This window comes from Lissotriton helveticus, chromosome 2_2 (assembly GCF_964261635.1).
Source record: "Lissotriton helveticus chromosome 2_2, aLisHel1.1, whole genome shotgun sequence".
NCBI classification, from domain to species: Eukaryota; Metazoa; Chordata; class Amphibia; order Caudata; family Salamandridae; genus Lissotriton; species Lissotriton helveticus.
Window position 1 is genome coordinate 478,087,136 of NC_136060.1, and position 21,978 is coordinate 478,109,113.

The window sequence follows — 21,978 nt, forward strand, 5'->3', positions numbered from 1 at the left end:
GCAGTCTTGTAGGTTGCTCTAGCCTCGATGGGAAGCCAGCGGAGGGTGGATAACATCGGTGTGATATGTTCGCTTCTTTTGGCCCCATAAATGAAATGAGCTGCTGAATGGAGAACAGATTTAAGGGGGGACAAGTGGGATTTGGGGAGGCCAGTAAGAAGAGAATTGTAGTAGTCTAGTCTGGAGAGGACCAGCGATTGCACCAGGGTTTTAAGGTCTTTCTCCGGGAAAAAGTGACAAATTACCCAAAAAAGGCACAGTTGGTATCGAGCAGACTTTGCAATGGAATTGATGTGGGAGATTAGATTGAGTTTTTTGTCGAGTATGACACCAAGGGATTTTGCGCTGTCGACATTGATGGGTTTATTGTTAAGTAGATTCATCAGATCCATCCATGATTGAACCGGGGGAGGAGAAAGTGAGGAGGAGAGGAGGAGGAATTCAGTTTTGGAGGGATTCAGAATCAGTTGATGCGTTGACATCCAGTTTTGAATGGAGTCGAGAGTAGAGCTTAGGCTGGCGAGATCGTGAGTGGAGGCAACCTTGAGGTAGATTTGAGTGTCATCTGCATAGAGATGATAGTGGATCCCGGATTTACTTAGGAGATTTCCCAGTGGTTCTAAGTAGAGATTGAACAAAGTGGGTGCAAGTATAGAGCCTTGAGGAACACCTTGACCTACCACCAAAGGAGATGAAAGACTGTTCGCTATTTTGATCATTTGGGATCTATCAGAGACCCAGCCTCGATCAAAACAATCCCTCTAACTACAGACCAATCTCCCTACTTCCCTGGCTCAGCAAACTACTTGAGAAGTATGTCAACTCAGCCCTGACACACTTCTTAGAATCAAACGACATACTTGATTCCTCACAGACGGGTTTCCGGTCCCTTCACGGAACCGAAACAGCCCTGGTCGCAGTGACGGAGGAGGCAAGAAGGATCCTGGACAGCGGTGGGTCAGCAGCCATCGTTTTACTCGACCTCAGTACCACCTTCGACACTGTAAACCACAGTATTCTTCTCCACCGCCTCAGTAGTATAGGAATCACGGGAACGGCACTCACCTGGCTGAGATCCTTTCTCACAGATCGATCTTTTCAGATATTTGAGAAAGATTTTACCTCCTCCAGCAAACCCCTGAACTGTGGAGTGCCTCAGGGCTCCTCCCTGAGCCCCACCCTTTTTAATGTTTACCTCAGTCCTCTGGCTGATGTCGTCCGCCCTTTTGGAGTGAAAATTATCACCTATGCGGACGACACACAGCTGGTGGTGGCGCTAGACCCCCTCGCAATTCCAACCACAGCTTATACAAATGTTTGGAAGCAGTCGCCGCCTGGATGTTGGCCTCCTGCTTAAAACTAAATGGGGAGAAAACTGAGATTATGTTCTTGGGAAATACCATCATCAAATCCATCGATTCCATCTGGCCCCTCTGCCTAGACTGCCCCCCCGGAACCCAAAGAACAAATCAAAAGCCTCGGCATTTGGCTAGACAAAACACTTAGCTTTAACTATCAGGCAACCAAGCTTGCTGCCACATGCTTTGGACTCCTGAGGCTACTTCGCAAAATCCTCCCTCTCCTCCCGCTCCATTCAAGACGGATCATGGTCCAAGGACTGATTCTCTCCCGCCTTGAATTGCGGAAACACCTTATACCTTGGAGCCCCACAGTCCACGCTCAATAGACTCCAGATCGTCCAAAACTGCGCCGCCAGGACTCTCCTCGACATCCCACGACGAGTCTCAGTTAAAGCCCGACTGAAAGAGCTCCACTGGCTCCCAGTGAAATCGAGCATTGAATTCAAGGCCATGTGTATTGCCCACCGCTCTTACTGGGGAACAGGCCCTGCGATCAATCGCCCCCTGGTAAATGCCTATCATCCCAATCGTATTCTCAGATCTGGGACGGCCTGTCTCATCACAGTGCCGCATGTCAAAAGAGCCAGGTATGGGGGCCGGTCGCTCTCCCACAACCTAGCCAAAATCTGGAACACTCTCCCCCTCTCAATTAGATCTGAGCCTAAACTACTTACCTTCCGAAAACTCCTTAAAACCTGTTTTTTTAATAAATCCTCCTTTATGTAACCATCTTGAAAAATCCATCTAAATCAAGCGTACTCCGCTTTAGCCCATCCTCTGTAGCGCTGGGACGCCCCTGGGTAGCCATCGCGCTTTATAAATTATTTTTTCATTTCATTTCATTTCATTTCAGAGAGGAAGGAAGCAAACCATTTAAGCACAGTGCCCACCATGCCAATTCTCTGGTGCAGAGTGTTGAGGAGAGTGTTGTGATTGAAAGTGTCAAAGGCTGCAGAAAGGTCAAGGAGAATTAGAAGACAGGACCCCCCGTATCGAGTATCCTCAGCGAGTCATCAACCACTTGCAGTAGGGCTGTTTCAGTGCTGCAGTTTTGGATGAAGCCGGACTGAAAATTGTCAAGAAGATCATTGTCCTTGATATGACGAGAGAGTTGTTTCGCTACACATCTTTCTGTGATCTTCGCAAGAAAGGGTAGGTTAGTGATGGGGCGGAAGTTGTTGAGGTCATTCGCATCAGCAGTGGGGTTTTTAAGCAGAGGGGTGACCTGCCCAGTTTTGAAGGAGACAGGAAGGGAGCCTTGACAGAGCGAGAGGGTGACCAGAGTGGTCCAATAGGTAAGAGAATGAGAAAAGTCAATGGCAATGGCACTGGGATGGTGTCAAGAGAATGGTTGGAGGGCTTTGTTTTGAGGACGCAATTGAGGAGGGAATCTTCAGAGATGGGGTCAAAGTTCTGCCAAATGGCTAAGAATTTGCGCTCCTCTGGAGGGGTAGGATGAGCGACCTGATCCACAAGGGATTTCACTTTTTCTACAAAGAATATAGCAAAATCCGCTGCTTTCTTTGTCAGAATCCTCCAACTTGGAGGTTGGGGGAGAGCAGTTAGGAATCTTGATGAGATCGAATAGTTTTTTGGGTCTATTTTGGCTGAGTCAAAGAGGGTTCTGAAGTGCGATGCTTTCCCAAGGAAGATGTGCTTGTGGTACTTGGATCTTGCTGAACGAAGCGTGGCCAAATTATTGGTGGAGGGCGCTTGCCTCCATTGTTTCTCCAGGTATCTTAGCTGCTTCCTTTCTTCATATAGGGATTTGTTGAACCAAGGTGCTGAGGGAGTGGGCCTTAACTTTTTGCTTTGGAGAGGAGCGACGTTATTGATTTCGACTGCAAGGACTGTGAGGCATTGGGAGGTGAGTTTGTCAACATCTAGGTTCGGGTCTAGCCTTGGAAGAGATAACAAAGCTGATTCACAGAGAGAACCGACAACAATATTTTTAGCATCTCGGAACCAAGAGGTAGCCCTCTTAGGTTGGCCAAGAATTATAGAGAGTGATAGGTGAAGAGAGAATGGGGTGAGGAGGTGGTCAGACCAGTCTAAATGAATAGGGGTAGTGATAGAAAGCATGTCTGCTTTAGAAATAACAAGGTCCAGGATTGAGCCCTTAGAGTGTGTTGATTCTTTGCAGTGTTGGATAAGATCGTTTGCAGAGAGGAAGGTGGCCAGCGAGTTCGCATTAGAGTCTTGGGGTAAGCCCCAGTGGAGATTGAAGTCACCCACGAAGGTCTGATTGTCCATTGGCGAGTATTGGTCACTGATGAAGTCAGTGAGTTCCTCCATAAACGAAGGGCCGCTACAAGGCGGGCGGTAAATGACATGGAATTTGAGGGGTGAGCGGTGGTGCAATCGAAGCTCAAGAGAAATGCATTCAAAAGTGTGGAAGGAGCTGATAGGAAAAGCCTTCAGTTGAAGGAAGTTTCTAAAGATGACTGCAACACCTCCCCCAACGTTGTCAATTCTGACATTCCTAACAATAGAATAGCCTGTGGGTAATAGAAGATCAAACATAGAGTGAGAGGTATAGTTGAACCAGATCTCTGTGAGGAACAGCATGTCAATATTGTGAAGGGTGATGGTATCGGAGATTTCAAGTTTGTTTTTTACTGCAGATCTGCAGTTGTGGAGCAGACAGCGCAGCTCTGTCAAGACTGTTTTCGTGACTGGGGCACTTGGGCTCTGATGGGTGATCGGGATATTGTACTTATACGGGGGTGCTCGGGAGGGTTTAGGCGGATGCTTGTTTCTGACAGAGGAGATGGTCAGAATAGAGTAGATAGTAGGGTTACTAGGAGATGCGGGTTGAAGAAGGGTGGCATTCAAGGGCTTGTGTGAGTTAACGAAGTTTGCAGACGACAGGTTGAGCTTGGCTATAGTGGGGTGAGGGGGCGAGGTGCATCTCGTGGGATGGTGAGGGGTTTCCAAAGGAGTAGAGGTTTATGGAAAGGTGGAAATCTTGGAGCTTAAAAGTGAAATGGCAGCTTCAAGCTGGGAGATGGAGGTGATAAGAGAGTCTAGCTTATTTTCCAGTGAGAGTAAGGCAGAGCACGGAAGTTGGGTGGCTCGATGGAAACAGGAGGGGGTGGAATTGGTGGTGGAAGGCAGGGAGAGGTGGGGGACAGGAGGAGAGTTGGGGTATAGGGTTCAAAAGTGGGGAAAGGTGGAGGTTGAGAACGGGAGTTGGTGAATCAGAGGTGAAGGGAGAGTTGTCTTTGTTGGTGTTGCAAGAAGGAAAGGAATTAAGGACATATTTAGGGGGAGATGGGTGCGGATCAAGGCGGTAGGGTAGAAGGAGAGGGGAGGACTGTGTGGAGTCATGTGAATGTAGGAGGTTTGGGAAGAAAAGAGGGGAGGTGGTTGAAGAGGTCCTGCCAGCTAGAAGAGGTGGCTGTGAGGGAACGGGCATCTGGCAGAGTGAGGGGGGTTGGGAGAAAGGGAAGTTGAAGAAAGGAAGTGGTTCTGCTGGGCCCAATGGAGGGAAATGGAAAGGGTTACCCAGGGGGAAAGGGGGTAGCACAGCACCGCTGGAGGAGTGGGGGGAAGAAGAGAGATGCAATGGGTTTGTGGAGAAATCGGGGTGAGTAACGAGGGAGGAGGGGGTAGAGAAGAGGGGGGAGGGAGGAATAAGGGGAGCGTAGGGAAAGTTAACTGGGGAGAAGGTTGGGGGAGAGGTGGACTAAAAAGGGGGTCGGCAGGTAGGAATATGGGGGAGGAGAAGAGATTGGAGTACCGGGATGGTGCAGATTGGACGAGGAGCGGATTAGCTAGAGGTTAGGCTGAAGTGATGAAGGGGGGGCATACTGTGAGGGGGAGGAATAGCAGAGGAGGGCACAGGGGAGGGGGAGGGAAGAGGGCCGACCTGTGCTTCTCGAGGGTGCAGCCTATTGGAGTGTAGGGGGGTCAGGGGAGGAGAAAGAGAGTAATGGGTGGAGCTAGATGAAGAGTCAGGGGAAAACCTGGTCGCCGAGGAGGGGAGTAGAGAGGGGAAGAGGTGGTCAAAGGGCGAGAGACAGGTGTCTTTGCCTTGGATCATGACAGTACCGTTGTTATAGAGTAAGATAGTGAGGTAGCCATTGAAACACACAGAGGGGGACATTTTTAGTTGTTTCCCATGAAGGATAGAGGAGGAGGAGGTGACGTTAAGGGAATTATATAAGTCGTGAGTGAAGAAAATGAAATCGTTTTTGAGCCTCCCAAAACGACCATTGTAAAATGTATCAACAAAAAGGGAATCCGGGAAACGTTCAATAGTGTTATGCATCAATCGTTTTACTGCAGCTTTAGTCTGGTCGGGAGGATAAATGATTTTGTAGCAATTAATTCCAGCCTTAACTCTAGTGGTGGCCATGTTGGGAAAATGAGGCGGAGGAGGGTGGGGGGGATATGAGAAGGGTGTTACTAGGAAAGCGGTGGTGAGGAGAAGTAAAAGGACATAAAGGGGGCACATATTCCAGACGTTGGGTGAAGATATCAGAACTAATGTGCCATCCGGGAAGTGAGGTGGGTATTTGTTGGGCCCTTCATCTAGGTATACTTGATGTCACCTGGCACTAGATAATATTTACAAGGGAATTGTTTACATATGATAGGATCAACTGGACCACTTTCAGAACCATCACAAAGCAAATTTAGTCAAAGTAGAACAGATTATAAATGAACACCCAGAGACCACTGGTGATCACTGTACTTAGCATCAGACTGTAATAGAAGCACATTCGGCACCAACCGCATTGTACGCCCATAGTCTCAACAGACTCCTATTGGACCCTAATCTCCTGAGAATTACTAACATTAGGGGCAAAGAGCATAGGGTGGAACAAAACCTGATTAGCAAAGTCTAAATATGCACGACAACCTCATTATCATAAGACCACCTTTAGAGGTACTCAGAACAGGGTGCGTAAATCATACTACATGAAAAACATTTCCTAGCACCACATATATGTACAAGGGCCTGGCGCCCTACAAACCTTGCAGGCTCCCTGGCCAACTGGCCAACTCAGAGGGGGGCTCAAATGCCCTGAATCCATAATGTCAAGGCTGCTGCCAATGCAGCGGGAGTCCTAACTCAATCAGAACTGTCCCCACGGATAAAGTGGCCTACACGGTGCAGCTGGCACTACTTGCTGCACAGCTGTTAATGGCCTAAATGGCGTAGCTGGCACTACTTGCTGTACAGCTGTAAAAGGCCTAAACAATGCAACTAGCACTACTTGATGCACAGCTGTTAATGGCCTAAACGGTGCAGCTGGCACTACTTGCCGCGCAGTTGTAAAAGGCCTAAACGGTGCAGCTGGCACTACTTGCTGCGCAGCTGTAAAAGGCCTAAACGGTGCAGCTGGCACTACTTGCTGCACAGCTGTAGATGAGGCAAAGGCCGCCAGGGCACTCAATGTGCCCTTTAAATAGATAGGTAGAAACGTTGCAGCTGCCCACGCTGTTGCTGCACTAGATCTATTGTCCGATGGTAACGTTTTATCAGTGGCATATGGATGATGTTAAGAGGAGAATTCCTGAACCATACATGTGGGATACTGTCATTCCAAGATGGCCCCCAAATGCAGAGGGAGGGTCCAGCCCATTTCACTCTCTATGCACAGCCGAGCATAGAGACCAGGGAGGAGGGGGCACCCCTCTTCAGTTTCTTTGCCCAAAGGACAAGATGGATGCCCAAAAGCAAAGAATATAGATGAATTGGGAGGAGGTGAAAACCTTTCTTTCAGGAGCCACCGAAACGTCAGTGATAGCACAAGGGCAACACTTCCTATTAGGAATTACCAAATGCACCGCTGGGAGGAAAAATATTAATATGGACTTTGCACCCGGACTGGCGAAACGTCGACTGGCCATGTCGTGGGAATTCAGTTCAAGACACTATGGGCCCCATTAGCATGGTGGGCGGAATGCCCCCGCCATCTCTGTACAAAAGACCCCCCGCCATATTCTTATGGCTGGGGGGTCCGCAGCGGACGGAAAGACCGTCTGCTGCATTTCCGCCCCGGTCAACTTGCGACCGGGCGGAAAAGGTTGCAATATGGTGGCGGTGTCTGTTTGACACCGCCAGCCATATTACAATGTGCTTTTGGGAATGCCTTTCCGTGGCGGCAATGAAGGCATGTGGAGTCTGCTTGGGGGGTCCGTTGCGGGCCCCCAGGTACTCCGGGGTGGTGGGGGTGCACATGGGGGGGTACCTATGGTACCCCCCAGCAGTTCCATGCACAACATGGCAGGCACCGCGCGGTGCCTGCAATGTTGTGCATGGAAGTGCACAGCATGCCTTCCTGGCATTGTGGCGGGCGGTGCTGTGTGCACCGCTCACCACAATGTCAGGAATGCTGGATGCGCCCGCCACTGTGGCGGGCGCATCCTAATAGCAGGCACAGGACCCCCGCACTAATGTGTCCCTATGTGTCGCCCACAAAATCATGACTAAACAAGCCCCCAGTCCTATCAGACTTGTTAATATCAAATGTCCCGAGCCGTTGCATGAGGTCAGCTGACCAAGGGCTGGCATACACCCTCAGGTGTCCTGGCGGCCAAACTCTGGAACGCTCTTACGACTGCTATTAGAGGGCTCCAAGATCACCTAGCTTTTCGGAAAGCCATAAAGACCTGGCTTTTCCCAGTGTAACTCTCTCACCTGCTCCTGGGCTGTCACTATTTACGGGTATATTTGGGTAGCGCTGGGACGCCCCGTTGCTGGGGCAGCTATGTGCTGTACAAATTTGTTAATAATACTAAATAATATTAATCAAGTCAACCTCCACGCGCACGCACACCGCTCACAGATCTTAAGTCAGCACTAATTGCAGAACACTCACAGCTACAGAATATCACACATACGCGAAACATAGGTGGTTGGATGCTACGAGCCGGCCAGTGGGACCTAGCCACTCGCCTGACTCGCGCTTGACTCGTGCTGCTCTCTGCGCTCTTCGCGCACAATTTAATTTGCTTTTAAAACATTTTAACTGCCTCTTGTATATGTCTAACTTTTTTGTTGTGCAGGTTGCCACCATCGCGCGCCGAGCGTAACTATTTACATCTTTGACAGCCGCCCTCGCAGGAGATCAATTCCCGCCGGGTCGCGCTGTTTGGCCGCCATCTTGGGTGAGGAGGGTGAGCAGGCGAGCGGTGCAGCGCTCGGCCCCTCACGGCCTCAGCCCATAAAATGGCGCCCCCTTACAGGGAGCGCAGCGGGCACGCCGTCAGCGTGCCGAAGTCGCGCCTAAGTCCAGCCCGTCTGTGCCCGTCCGCGGCTGGACGGGCCCAGGGGCCAGGGATGCTGCCACCTCTATATCCTACTCCCCTTCCGCTCTTAGGTGCCTACAAGCCTCTGCCAGCCCTCTCTCCCCCGACACCTGGACTCGAATTACGTCACTTGGTATTGCAGGCTCCTCCCCCCCCCCATCTTAAGCCGGCGCTATCATTCATCGCTACTGCTCCTACCGAGTCGCAGTTCCGGGTATTATATCTAAATACTCGTTCTATGGTCAGGCATCAAGCTGACATTCTTCATTTACTTATGACTGAAAGCCCGGACGTCCTACTACTTTCGGAGACCTGGCTCACTAATGATTCACTCCCCGATATCTTGGCTGCGCTACCCCCAGACTATTTTCTGCTGAACACCAACCGATCGGGGGGTCGCTCCGGGGGAGGGGTGGCGGCGGTAATACGCAAGGATCTCAAGATCATTGCCTCCGCGGCCATGACTCTCCCAGAAGTGGACACCCTGGTCCTTAGCCTTGTGACTGAGGTGGGTGCAGTCACCCTTGTGGTACTCTATCGCCCCCCCCCACCCTATGCCATCCTTCTCTTCATCCTTTATTGACCAGTTGACCAACATCGCCACCTCCTCCCCCCGTATCGTCATCATCGGTGACTTTAACTACTGGTTTCAGCATGAGGACGCTGGCCCGCATGCTTCCGAACTGTTCGAGGGTCTGTCGAGCCTGAACTTTACTCAACTAGTCAGGTCCGCCACCCATAGGGGCGGCCACATCCTCGATCACATTTGGACCCATGGGGTCAAGTCCTCTTGCCCACTAATAACACCATGCGTGTGGTCTGATCATTTTTTGATCAACACCACTATTTCGGCAGTTGGCCAGTTTAGGATCCCCCCGCAGGAGGGTGGCACTGCCCGTAAGTGGAGGGCTGTCGACTCCCCTAAATTGTTGTCTCACCTGTCCCAAACCCGTCCCTTGCTTCCCAATGACATCGGTACCAATGAGCTTTATGGGCATGTGGCTGACTGGCTCACGACAGCCAGCGACATCTTTGCTCCCCTAACCAAGTTCCCCCGATCTCGACACAGCAATTCCCATAAATGGTTCACCTCCCATCTTAAAACCCTCCACCTGGAACTCCGTCAATTAGAGCGTAAGTGGAGGAGAGACTACTGCCCGCTAAGTAGAGATGCCTATGTGGCCGCCTGTAATAGGTACAAACTTGCCATCTCCGCAGCAAAAAAAGCTTATGCCTCAGGAGAAATTTTATCAGCCCCCTGTAAGTCCAAAGAAATTTTCAAAGTCCTCAACGAATTTACTTCCGATCCCAGGACGCTCCCAACTCAGGCCCCTACACAGGAAGCGTGTAACACTCTTAGTACCTTTTTTATTCAGAAAATTGTATTGATCAAGGACACCATTCCAGTCATTCCTCCTGGCGCTGGTTCTGTCTCCCCCCCTCACAACACCTCTTCGCTTACACAATTCCCTCTTCTAGACCCTACATCTCTGGCCACTCTGGCCTCCCGCACTAAGTCTGGATCCCCAGACGATTGTTGTCCCCCTTCCATACTCCGGGACATCTGCCATTCTCTACCCGACTGCATCCTCCCCCTGCTAAACTCTTCTCTTTCTTCTGGTACGGTGCCGAGCTCCTTCAAGGAGGCCGTGCTGGTGCCTCTTCTGAAGAAACGCGGGGCTGACCCCGCCGTCCCGGCGAATTACCGCCCCATCTCCCTTTTGCCCTTCTTTTCGAAAATCCTGGAAGCCCAAGTCACCGCCTGTCTCTCACATTTCATCGAGAGCTCCAACTTTCTCGAGGCTAACCAGGCCGGCTTTAGACCCGGCCACTCTACGGAGACAGTGATCTTGGCCGTGCTGGACGCCCTGAGAGACGGCGTTGACAAGGGTACCCCCAGGCCTTGGTATTATTTTACCTGTCACCCGCTTTCGACACCGGGGATCATAACATTCTTTTCCACCGTGTCGAGCAGGCTGGCATCCAAGGCCTGGCGCTGGCTTGGGTCAAATCCTTCCTGACCGGGAGGTCTCAGACCCTTAGCCAGGGCACTTTCAGGGCTCCTAGGGAGCACTCGCCCTGCGGGGTCCCCCAGGGCTCCTCTTTATCCCCTCTTCTCTTTAATCTCTATCTTCGCCCCCTTCTTTTTTCTCTGAGGCAGTGGGTCGTCACCGTTTTTAATTATGCGGACGACCTGCAACTCATCTTTTCTCTCAACTCCCCTTCCGCTATTCCCAACTTCCAGGCAGTCATGTCCCACATTCTCCAGTGGATGGGCCAAAATCAGCTAAAATTGAACCCCGGTAAGACAGAGCTCCTCCTTCCCGGTAGGAGTGCCACCCTCTGGGGGCCACACTTCTGGCCGGCGGAACTTGGCCCCTCTCCCATCCCCGTGGCCTCGGTGAAGAGTCTGGGGGTCACCATTGACTCCGGTCTATCCCTTGGGCCTCAGGTGGGGACGGTGGTCTCCTCCTGCATTTACCAGCTGCGCAGGATTAGGAAAGTGGCTTACCTCCTTACACCTGATGCCCTCCTGCAAGTCATCATGGCCCTCGTCCTCTCCCGCTTAGATTTGTCAAACGCGATCTATCACGGCCTGCCTAAAACATCTTTGGCCAGACTGCAAGCTGTTCAAAATCAAGCGGCGAGACTGGCCCTTGGGATCTCGAAGTGGCAATCTGCCAGGCTTCTCCTTTCCAAACTGCACTGGCTCCCTGTCACTTCAAGGGCGGCCTTCAAGATCGGCTGCCTCACTTTCAAGTCGCTAGCTGGACCTTGTCCCGCCTTCCTGAAATCTCTTATCAGGCCCTACTACCCATCCCGGAACCTGAGATCCTCCCATCTTCACTTCCTGACCACTCCCTCTTTCAAACTTTGCAGATCTGGAGGCCGAAGATTTGCATATTTGGCCCCCAAACTTTGGAACTCTCTTCCTCTCTCCCTCAAAACCTCCAATTCTCTGATTCTTTTTCGTAAATCTTTAAAAACCTGGCTGTTCCCCCAATCTAGTTAAGTCCCCCTGTCCCCTCTGCATCCAACCAGCGCCAGGAAACCCATGGTGTCAGTGCGCTCTATAAGCACCCCTTACAATACAATACAATACAACCCCCCTGAGTGGCAGAAATACCTAACATACGTGGAGTCGGATTTGCACCAATGCAGACATATTGCGCTGCCCCATGGGATTGACTCCTCCTGACAACGCCCCGTCAGGATATTTCCCTTCTCAATTCATCCCAATTGGGGCCAACGCAACTAGTCATCTCAACCCCCCGACTCTGCACACCCTTCCCCCACACCCCTGCACGGAAATAACTGACCGTAGAGCTTCCATCCTCCCCTAATGCACAATTAGAATATGAGTTAGCCCCCTCTCCCCACACACCTATCAGCACATCTGTCAGGGGCACCACCGCACCCCACACCACAACGAGCTATGCACTTAAGGGTAAAATACATAAGTGAGTTTGTTTCATAAATCTCGGGGGCATTCACACGTAATAAATAAATTTGGTTTTATTTTGTAATGTTCTAATCGTGTAATACAGGCACAGCCGTTCCATAATTTGTTTGCAAATGCTTGCATGTATTCTATGGATATGTAATTCTGACACTTTGTACAGAACGGCATATTTTAATGCTTGTGTATCCTTAAACTGCTTTGCTATTCAAATGTGTTGAATTAAAAATCAATAAACTTTATACAAAAAGAAACATATGTGTTCACTGTGCTGTTAACATTGGATGCTCAAAGTAATGAGGCGTGGCAAAACTGCCATGCGGTCACTGTAGATCAGGGTGAGATGTTATAAGATGCTGCAGGGCTGCCGTAAGGACCATGCAGATCAATGTGAGGCATAATGAGGCACTGCAGGGCTGCCATAAGGTACGTGTATATCAAGGTGAGGTATAATGAGGCGCTGCAGCACTGCCATGAGGTCCGTGCAGATCAGGGTGAGGCATAATGAGGCACTGCAGGGCTGCCATAAGGTACGTGTATATCAAGGTGAGGTATAATGAGGCACTGCAGGGCTGCCATGAGGACCATGCAGATCAGGGTGCGGCATAGTGAGATGCTACATGGCTGCCATAAGGACCGTGTAGATCAGGGTGAGGCATAGTGAGATGCTACATGGCTGCCATAAGGACCGTGTAGATCAGGGTGAGGCATAGTGAGATGCTACATGGCTGCCATAAGGACCGTGTAGATCAGGGTGCGGCATAGTGAGATGCTACATGGCTGCCATAAGGACCGTGTAGATCAGGGTGAGGCATAGTGAGATGCTACATGGCTGCCATAAGGACCGTGTAGATCAGGGTGAGGCATAGTGAGATGCTACATGGCTGCCATAAGGACCGTGCAGATCAGGGTGAGGCATAGTGAGATGCTACATGGCTGCCATGAGGACCTTGCAGATCAGGGTGAGGCATAGTGAGATGCTATATGGCTGCCATAAGGACCGTGCAGATCAGGGTGAGGCATAGTGAGATGCTGCAGGACTGCCATGAGGACCATGCAGATCAGGGTGAGGCATAATGAGATGCTGCAGGACTGCCATGAGGACCGTGCAGATCAGGGTGAGGCATAGTGAGATGATGCAGGGCTGACGTAAGGACCGTGCAGATCAGGGTGAGGCATAGTGAGATGCTGCAGGACTGCCATGAGGACCATGCAGATCAGGGTGAGGCATAGTAAGGCACTGCAGGGCTGCCATAAGGTACGTGTATATCAAGGTGAGGTATAATGAGGCACTGCAGGGCTGCCATGAGGTTCCTGCAGATTAGGGTGAGGCATAGTGAGATGCTACATGGCTGCCATAAGGACCGTGTAGATCAGGGTGCGGCATAGTGAGATGCTACATGGCTGCCATAAGGACCGTGCAGATCAGGGTGAGGCATAGTGAGATGCTACATGGCTGCCATGAGGACCTTGCAGATCAGGGTGAGGCATAGTGAGATGCTACATGGCTGCCATAAGGACCGTGCAGATCAGGGTGAGGCATAGTGAGATGCTACATGGCTGCCATGAGGACCTTGCAGATCAGGGTGAGGCATAGTGAGATGCTACATGGCTGCCATAAGGACCGTGCAGATCAGGGTGAGGCATAGTGAGATGCTGCAGGACTGCCATGAGGACCATGCAGATCAGGGTGAGGCATAATGAGATGCTGCAGGACTGCCATGAGGACCGTGCAGATCAGGGTGAGGCATAGTGAGATGATGCAGGGCTGACGTAAGGACCGTGCAGATCAGGGTGAGGCATAGTGAGATGCTGCAGGACTGCCATGAGGACCATGCAGATCAGGGTGAGGCATAGTAAGGCACTGCAGGGCTGCCATAAGGTACGTGTATATCAAGGTGAGGTATAATGAGGCACTGCAGGGCTGCCATGAGGTTCCTGCAGATCAGGGTGAGGCATAGTGAGATGCTGCAGGGCTGCCGTAAGGACCGTGCAGATCAGGGTGAGGCATAGTGAGATGCTGCAGGGCTGCCGTAAGGACCGTGCAGATCAGGGTGGGGCATAATGAGGCACTGCAGGGCTGCCATTACGTACATGTATATCAAGGCGAGGTATAATGAGGCACTGCAGGACTGCCATGAGGTTCCTGCAGATCAGGGTGAGGCATAGTGAGATGCTGCAGGGCTGCCGTAAGGACCGTGCAGATCAATGTGAGGCATATTGAGGCACTGCAGGGCTGCCATAAGGCACGTGTATATCAAGGTGAGGTATAATGAGGCACTGCAGGGCTGCCATGAGGTTCCTGCAGATCAGGGTGAGGCATAGTGAGATGCTGCAGGGCTGCCGTAAGGACTGTGCAGATCAGGGTGAGGCATAGTGAGATGCTGCAGGGCTGCCGTAAGGACCGTGCAGATCAGGGTGAGGCATAGTGAGATGCTGCAGGGTTGCCGTAAGGACGGTGCAGATCAGGGTGGGGCATAATGAGGCACTGGAGGGCTGCCATTAGGTACATGTATATCAAGGCGAGGTATAATGAGGAACTGCAGGGCTGCCATGAGGTTCCTGCAGATCAGGGTGAGGCATAGTGAGATGCTGCAGGGCTGCCGTAAGGACCGTGCAGATCAATGTGAGGCATAATGAGGCACTGCAGGGCTGCCATAAGGTACGTGTATATCAAGGTGAGGTATAATGAGGCACTGCAGGGCTGCCATGAGGTTCCTGCAGATCAGGGTGAGGCATAGTGAGATGCTCCAGGGCTGCCGTAAGGACAGTGCAGATCAATGTGAGGCATAATGAGGCACTGCAGGGCTGCCATAAGGTACGTGTATATCAAGGTGAGGTATAATGACGCACTGCAGGGCTGCCATGAGGTCCGTGCAGATCAGGGTGAGGCATAGTGAGATGCTGCAGGGCTGCCGTTAGGACCGTGCAGATCAATGTGAGGTATAATGAGGCACTGCAGGGCTGCCATAAGGTACGTGCATATCAAGGTGAGGTATAATGAGGCACTGCAGGGCTGCCATGAGGTACGTGCAGATCAGGGTGAGGCAAAGTGAGATGCTGCAGGACTGCCGTAAGGTACGTGTATGTCAAGGTGAGGTATAATGAGGCGCTGCAGGGCTGCCATGAGGTCCGTGCAGATCAGGTTGAGGCATAATGAAATGCTGCAGGACTGCCGTAAAGACCGTGCAGATCAAGGTGAGGTATAATGTGGCACTGCAGGGCTGCCATGATGTCCGTTCAGATCAGGGTGAGGCATAGTGATATACTGCTGGACTGACATAAGGACCATGCAGATCAAGGTGAAGGGTAATGAGGTGCTGCGGGGCTGTCATGAGGTCCGTGAAGATCAAGGTGAGGCATAATGAGGTGCTGCAGGGTGCCATGAGGTCTGTACAGATGCAGATGAAACATAAAGATATTGTGATGCTGAAGGGCTGTCATGAGATCGAGCAGAAACGTAATGAGGTGCTGCAGGGCTGCTATGCCATCTTTGCAGATCAAAGTGAGACATAATAAGACTGCAGGATGAGATCCGTGATTTTCAAGATGAGGCATCATGAGATGCTGCAAGATCACATGAAGTCTGTGCAGATCGAGGAGAGGCATAATGAACGGCTGCATGCGGTCATTGCAGATCAAAGTGGGGCATCTTGAGGTGCTTCAGGGCTGCCACGAGGTTCGTGCAGATCGTGGAGAGACATAATAAGGTGCCTTAGGGCTGCTATGAGGTCTCTCCAAAGAGAGGGTCGAGGCTATGATAATAATCCACATTTGTAAAGCGCGAACAATCACCCGTAAGGGTCTTTAGGTGCTGGGGGCCATCGTTAAGATTAAGCAAGCTATTGCCTAGAGTCACATGATGCTGGGCTAATCTGCCGCCGGCGCCGGGGATCGAACCGTGATCCCCAGATTCCGGAGTCAGTCACCCGGGATCGGACCGTGATCCCCAGATTCCGGAGTCAGTCGCCCGGGATCGAACCGTGTTCCCCAGATTCCGGAGTCAGTCGCCCGGGATCGAACCGTGTTCCCCAGATTCCGGAGTCAGTCATCCGGGATCAAACCGGGATCCCCAGATTCCGGAGTCAGTCGCCTGGGATCGAACCGTGTTCCCCAGATTCCGGCTCAGTTGCCCGGGATCAAACTGGGATCCCCAGATTCCGGAGTCAGTCGCCCTGGCCGCGGCGCCACACCTCTTCCTCTGAGGCTTTTCAGGGTTTCTGTGAAGGTTGTGATAACTTAGGGAAAAGAAGTAGGCGATACAGGGTCATCACGTCAGTAAATACAGATCAAGGAGAGACTCAATTAGCAGATGCTGAATTGTCTCAAGGGCCCTGTGCACCAAAAGGGAGAGAAAGATTCATGGTGCAGGTCCACCATGAGGACTATGAAAACCGAAGGCTGAACGAGGTATGTCTGGGAACGTGAACCACAATTTAACACAAATTGGCTGGCAGAACTAAATATTGACTATTTTAATCTTTAAAATACCTGTTAAATTTCCCATTAGGCTTTCAGGTAAATTTAGACTCCTGTCCCTGCCCATGTGATGGGAGGTCCGGTCAATCTACGCTACATTTTTTACTGTTTTGCGATTTTTACTCAATGTACACCAAAAGTATTTTGCTTCCACTAATCAAGAAGCTACACATTAATGATTTCAGAGAAGCTTAGAATGCACTACTGCAAATTAATAATGAGGATACTTTTATTTGTGTTGGGTTGCTTCTGAGAGTTGCTGTGGAAGCAGGGCAATTCATGTCTGTTTTAGAATTTTAGCATACTTTTCTAGAGATTTTTAGATAGCTATATTTCGGAAATGTGATGCCCACCACCCGAGAGGCACTCTTTATACTTATCTACCTATTATTTTTTCTGTGAGAATAGCATTACGTTGCCGAGACATGTGATTAGGTTTAATAGCTATATTGAAATTGTGTAATGCAAATTGTGTTGTTTTTATGATGTACTTTTATGGTTTTTACGTGTAAACCAAATAAAGATAAATAAAGTAAAATCCTATTTTAATCTAACTTTGCCCGAGATTTCAAATCTCTTGTCTTTTGGGTCGCTTTAAACCTTATCCTTCTCACCAGCACATCATTGCTCCTGTGTACTCCTTTGCTGCGTAGCCTCCACAAATTAAATAGTTTTCTGAAACAATGCCAAAAGATTAATAATTTCTGCAGGTTCCACATTCATTTAAAAATCGCCGATTTAAAAAAAAACATGTAATTTAGATAGTGATGAAATCCCACCTTTGACAGCACGTGCGGTTTCAGGTCAAAATATCTAAAATTGGAGCATCAAATCTTACTTCAGCGTGCTTTCAAAATTAGTGTCACCGTGTCAAGCGAGGCACTTTATTGGCTATTAAAGTTATTAATATATAATGACTGATGATGGCCTAGTGCACTTTTTATCCGGTGTATTAATATATCAGTAATGGTTTGTGACGTGTAGGACAGAATTTTATTCTGGGTGCTGCATTTTTATTCAGCAAACCTTGACTCCATATTTTAATGAGGAACAGAATATATTCCCGCTTTCTCTTCTACACCTGACTAGTTTAAGAGCTCATCGTCATTTTTTTTGTAAATATATTTACAGTAACAACTGTTCTTCGGCTGATGAAAAATAGCCACAACATATGTTTTCTTTGGTGCGTTTTATTACCCTCGTCTGGAGCTGGAGTTTAAAATGGCGGATCAATCAATGAGACATAGGAGGGGGTGAATCACCTGTCGCGTCATCAGAGGATATTAGAGGAAGGACGAGAGAGGAGTCATTTGCTGCGGTGCTGCGGGGCCCCCTGCAGTCTTTGCATCATTAGATCTCCACATGTCTCATCGCTTCCGGGGCCTCGGGGACGCCGCGCGCGCCTCTGTGCAGGTGGCAAGGAGGGGGAGGGTTATAGGCACGCGCGGAGGGGCACGCGTCGGCTGCAGCTTCTTCATAAACAGGTACACTGCAGACACAAGCATAAATAGCTTATGTTGGACCAATTTCATGTATGTGTTGTTAAAAATAGCAACCGGATACAGGGGAGGTGAGCTAATCACATTCTTAAGAACACTAATGTATATTATTGTGATCACCTAACATTTATATTCTACAAATTTTCAGGGGCGGCTGGTGAGATTTAAAAGTGGTAGTGCATAAATGCCTGTCCTCAGGGCCGGCAGTAGCGCTGGTGGCGCCTGGTGCGACAAGCATTTTTGGCGCTTCCTCCCGCCCACGACCCTTCCTCTGATTCCCTCCCTACGACACAGCAAAAGTGCCCCTCATCTCTCCATTGCCCCTCTCTCACTTGCATTTCATTTTTTTAAAGCACTGGTAAAGGCTGACTTTACTAATAAGAATGCATACCTACCCAAAAGAACTAGGCCTGGGCAAAGCACTACGCTACGCTTGCGTAGTTTGCGCAACTTCTCACTACAAGAACTGCACGTACCACAGTGCGAACACGCATAGCGTAGCGTAGTGCAGCAGTCATTTTTTGCTTGCTCGCGGTCCTCAACGTCAAGTTGGCGACCGCGAGCAAGCAAGCAATGACATCCTGGCGAGACTTTTTCAAGTTGTCGATCGCGAGCGTGGAAAATAAACCTTCCTGCGAGATTCTCAAGGGGGGACCCGGGGAGAGCCGTGCGCGAGCCGGTCTCTCCCCGGGTGGGTTCGCGCGGGTCGATGGCCAGGGCAGATGGGGGGCTGATTAGTGAGGGCCAGGTGGGGGAATTAGGGCCAGTGCAGGGCAAGGGAATATTGCGCACTAGGGAGGCGGGCGGCGAGGTTCGTTTTGTGCGTGCTTTCCTTGTTTGTTCCTCACTGCGGATGGCGGTATCGGAGTTAGGGCGGAGGGCGGTCCGGGTCCTTTGCCAGGCTGGGAATGGATTTTTTTTTTTCTGTGCCCTGGAGTCTCTGGCGCGGCCTGGGTTGGGCTTGCCCGCCCTGCTCGTAGGGCGGCTGGTGGAGTCGCGAGGGCTGTGTCGGCCTGCCTTTCCACACAGGCAGACAGCGAGGATGTCGGCGAGGCGGCAATGCCGGAGGCGGAGTCTTCGGGAAGAGGCGTTTCCCCCGGAGCAGCTGCCAGCCCCCTCCGGTGCGTCGGGCCCCCTGCAGCAGGTATGTCCTGCCCCCTGTGGGGCTGCTGGCTTGCGTGGGGGTCTGGCGGGGGGCGGGAGTGCTCCGGTGGAAGGCCCTATCATGGGGGGGTGGCATTTTTTCTCTGTGTAAGCATTATGCCTGACTCGAATGTTGGATGCAGGCGGGGGGGCGGAGTTTTGATGCCTGTAGGCTGTGTGCCCCGTGTACGGTCTGCTTCTGTTCCTGCCCACACCGCGTTATTGGAGGCCCCTAGGCCTGGTTTAGTGGCATTCTGGGTGTTTACTGGGCAGCGCTCTTTTCTTTCACCTGCCCCTGTACTGTCACTGTGGTTCCTGCGCTTCCTGCGGTGTTTCCTGGTCATGTTGAGGATGTGGTGGGGCAGGTTGCTTTTTTGCCCAATGTTTCTTCACCCTTTACCCAGGGTAGTCATGCTGCCAGTGCGGAGCTCAGCCCCCATCCTATTCAAGTGCGTGGGGTTGACCTGGTGCCACCTGGGGGGGCTGTTGGCCCCCCCTCCCCTCTGCTTCCCACTGTTTTTCCCCTGCCTTCCGGGGGTGTGCCTATCATTGGGGACGCCTCGTCTGCCCCCCTTAACCCTCCCTCCTGTGTCCTTCCACCAAGCCTAGGGGTGCGCCCTTTGATTTTTCTGGCCGGTGGCATTGGGCTTTGTGTGGCGGCCGCTGGGTGTGGTTGGGCGCAGGTGGGGTTCCGGCGGTGGCTCCTCTGGGTGCGGAAGGGGGGTTTAGGCGCTTCGGTCACGGCGCGGTCCGGTCTGAGTGGCCTTAGGCGTCAGGCACCTGCTACAGTGCGTCATTCTGTTTCAATACCAAGTGGTTTGCGGAGAGCTGAAGGGGTTTCTGGAGCGGATTCCTCTTTTCAGCGGCAGGGTGGGGAGGTTGGTACTGTTGCGCCGGTTTGGACACACCTTTTTTCCCTTGTACCACACAGTATGCTTACTCTCGCATTTTGTTTGCCTTCGATGCTTGCACCGGTGCCCACATTGCCTGCATTATGTTTATGCTGGTGCCTGGTTGTCTAGCTTATATTGCAGTATTATACCTCTACTTGTTCTTGGTTTTCCTTTGTAACCTGCTCATTTGTCAATTTTTTCCTCCTGGCGCTTTTGCAACCCATGTATTTTGTTTTCTCTCAATTTGTTGCTTTTCCCTCATGTTACTTACCGTCTGCTTTTGGACTCTGTTCTCATATACGGTTCTCATCCTGTATCAGTCTTTTTGGGGAGCGCTCTGGTGCCTTTGGGTGGGGTTTGCGCTTTCTGGAAACGTGTGTCTGGCTGACTACCTACATGCCTCTATACCTTTCTGTTTTGCATGAGGTGCATGGGGGATGCACAGAGGGAACTTGTGCGGGTGCAGGCTGTAGGGTCCCACAATGAGGAGGCTAGTGCTTATAGTTATCTCTGTCTACATGGGCTGGGATCCGCATGGGTATACTCTAGTTGTTACTTAGGAATTGTAGAGTACAGAGGGCTACTGCACATACTAGTGCTTAGAGTTATCTCTATGTACATAGGGAGGGGATACGAATGAATATGCTCTGAGCGTCCCATCGGCATGGTTCTGGATACAATATCCCCTCCTCGTGCCCCTGTTTCTCTGGTGTGTAGTGGGGCTGGCCAGGTTTTCACTATGTATCTCCGCTTCATTGGCAGGGCTTATGTGCTGTCCCCCTCTCCCAGCAGGTTCAGCCTGGGGCACTTGGTTCACTGGTTTCCTTCGTCGGCTTGTTTGTGGGGCATGGGGGTGTGTTGCCACCGAGCTCCGCTTCTTTTCCTTTGGGAAGCAAGGTGGTTGGGCCTGACTCTATGCATGCTGCGGTGTCCTTGTCCGGGAGCCTGCTCCAGGGGGCGATTCATGCGCGTTTGTTTACACTGCTGTGGCGGGGGTTTGTGGGTCTATCAGTACGGTGCTGTCTGGCTTGAGCGGCTACAACGGCAAGGATACCGCTACAATGCCTTGGTCCTCGGCTGACAGGACACAGTTCTGGCCTGCGCAGGAGGCGTTTCTATCTGGGGCGGAGGGCTCTCGAGGGGGATCTGGAGTGGATTTCTCTTCTGGTTTGTGAGGCGCAGTGCGCAGCGAAGTTATCCAATGGCATTCAAACGTTGGTGGACTTGGTGCTGGCAAGTTGCCTAGGGGCTGTGGGGTTTATGTTCATGATGATGACCTTCTTTTGGTTGTCTCTAATGATAACATGGAGGGGGGTGAATTACGAATTGAGGATGTTGCACGTGTTTAAGTCACGAATGAGAGGGGTGGTTTGGGGCACTCTGTTTCTCTCAGTATTTTGCAGGAGTCCTGTGCGGACCTTGCACAAGTTCAAGTATCATCGTCACTCGAGTCGCGTCCAGGGGACCCTGAGTTGTTTCAACAGAGACTGTTGCGGTCTTGAAAGGTGAGGAAGGCTGATGGTCTGTTTGGCGCAAAGGGGAGAGTCTCCCAGTTTCGTACTAGATCTATTGGTATTGGGGATGAGGTTGTTGGGGAGCAAGTTGCTCTTCAAACGCTGCTTGTGCGGCAAGCTGATGTGACTAATAAGTTTTGAGGGGACGATGCCGCCATTTCCCGTGAACGGACAGGAGACTCTGTTGCGGGCTGCCCCAACGGCGTTTTTTTGGGGAGGGGAGAGCGGAAGAGGTTTCTGGAGTGGATTCCTCTTTTACGGAACAGGGCGCAGAGTGCAGTGTTGCTATCCAATGGGAGTATTTCGATGGAGGTGTGGGAGATGGGGAGATTCCTGGTGGAAGTGGACATTAGGTGAGGCTGATGT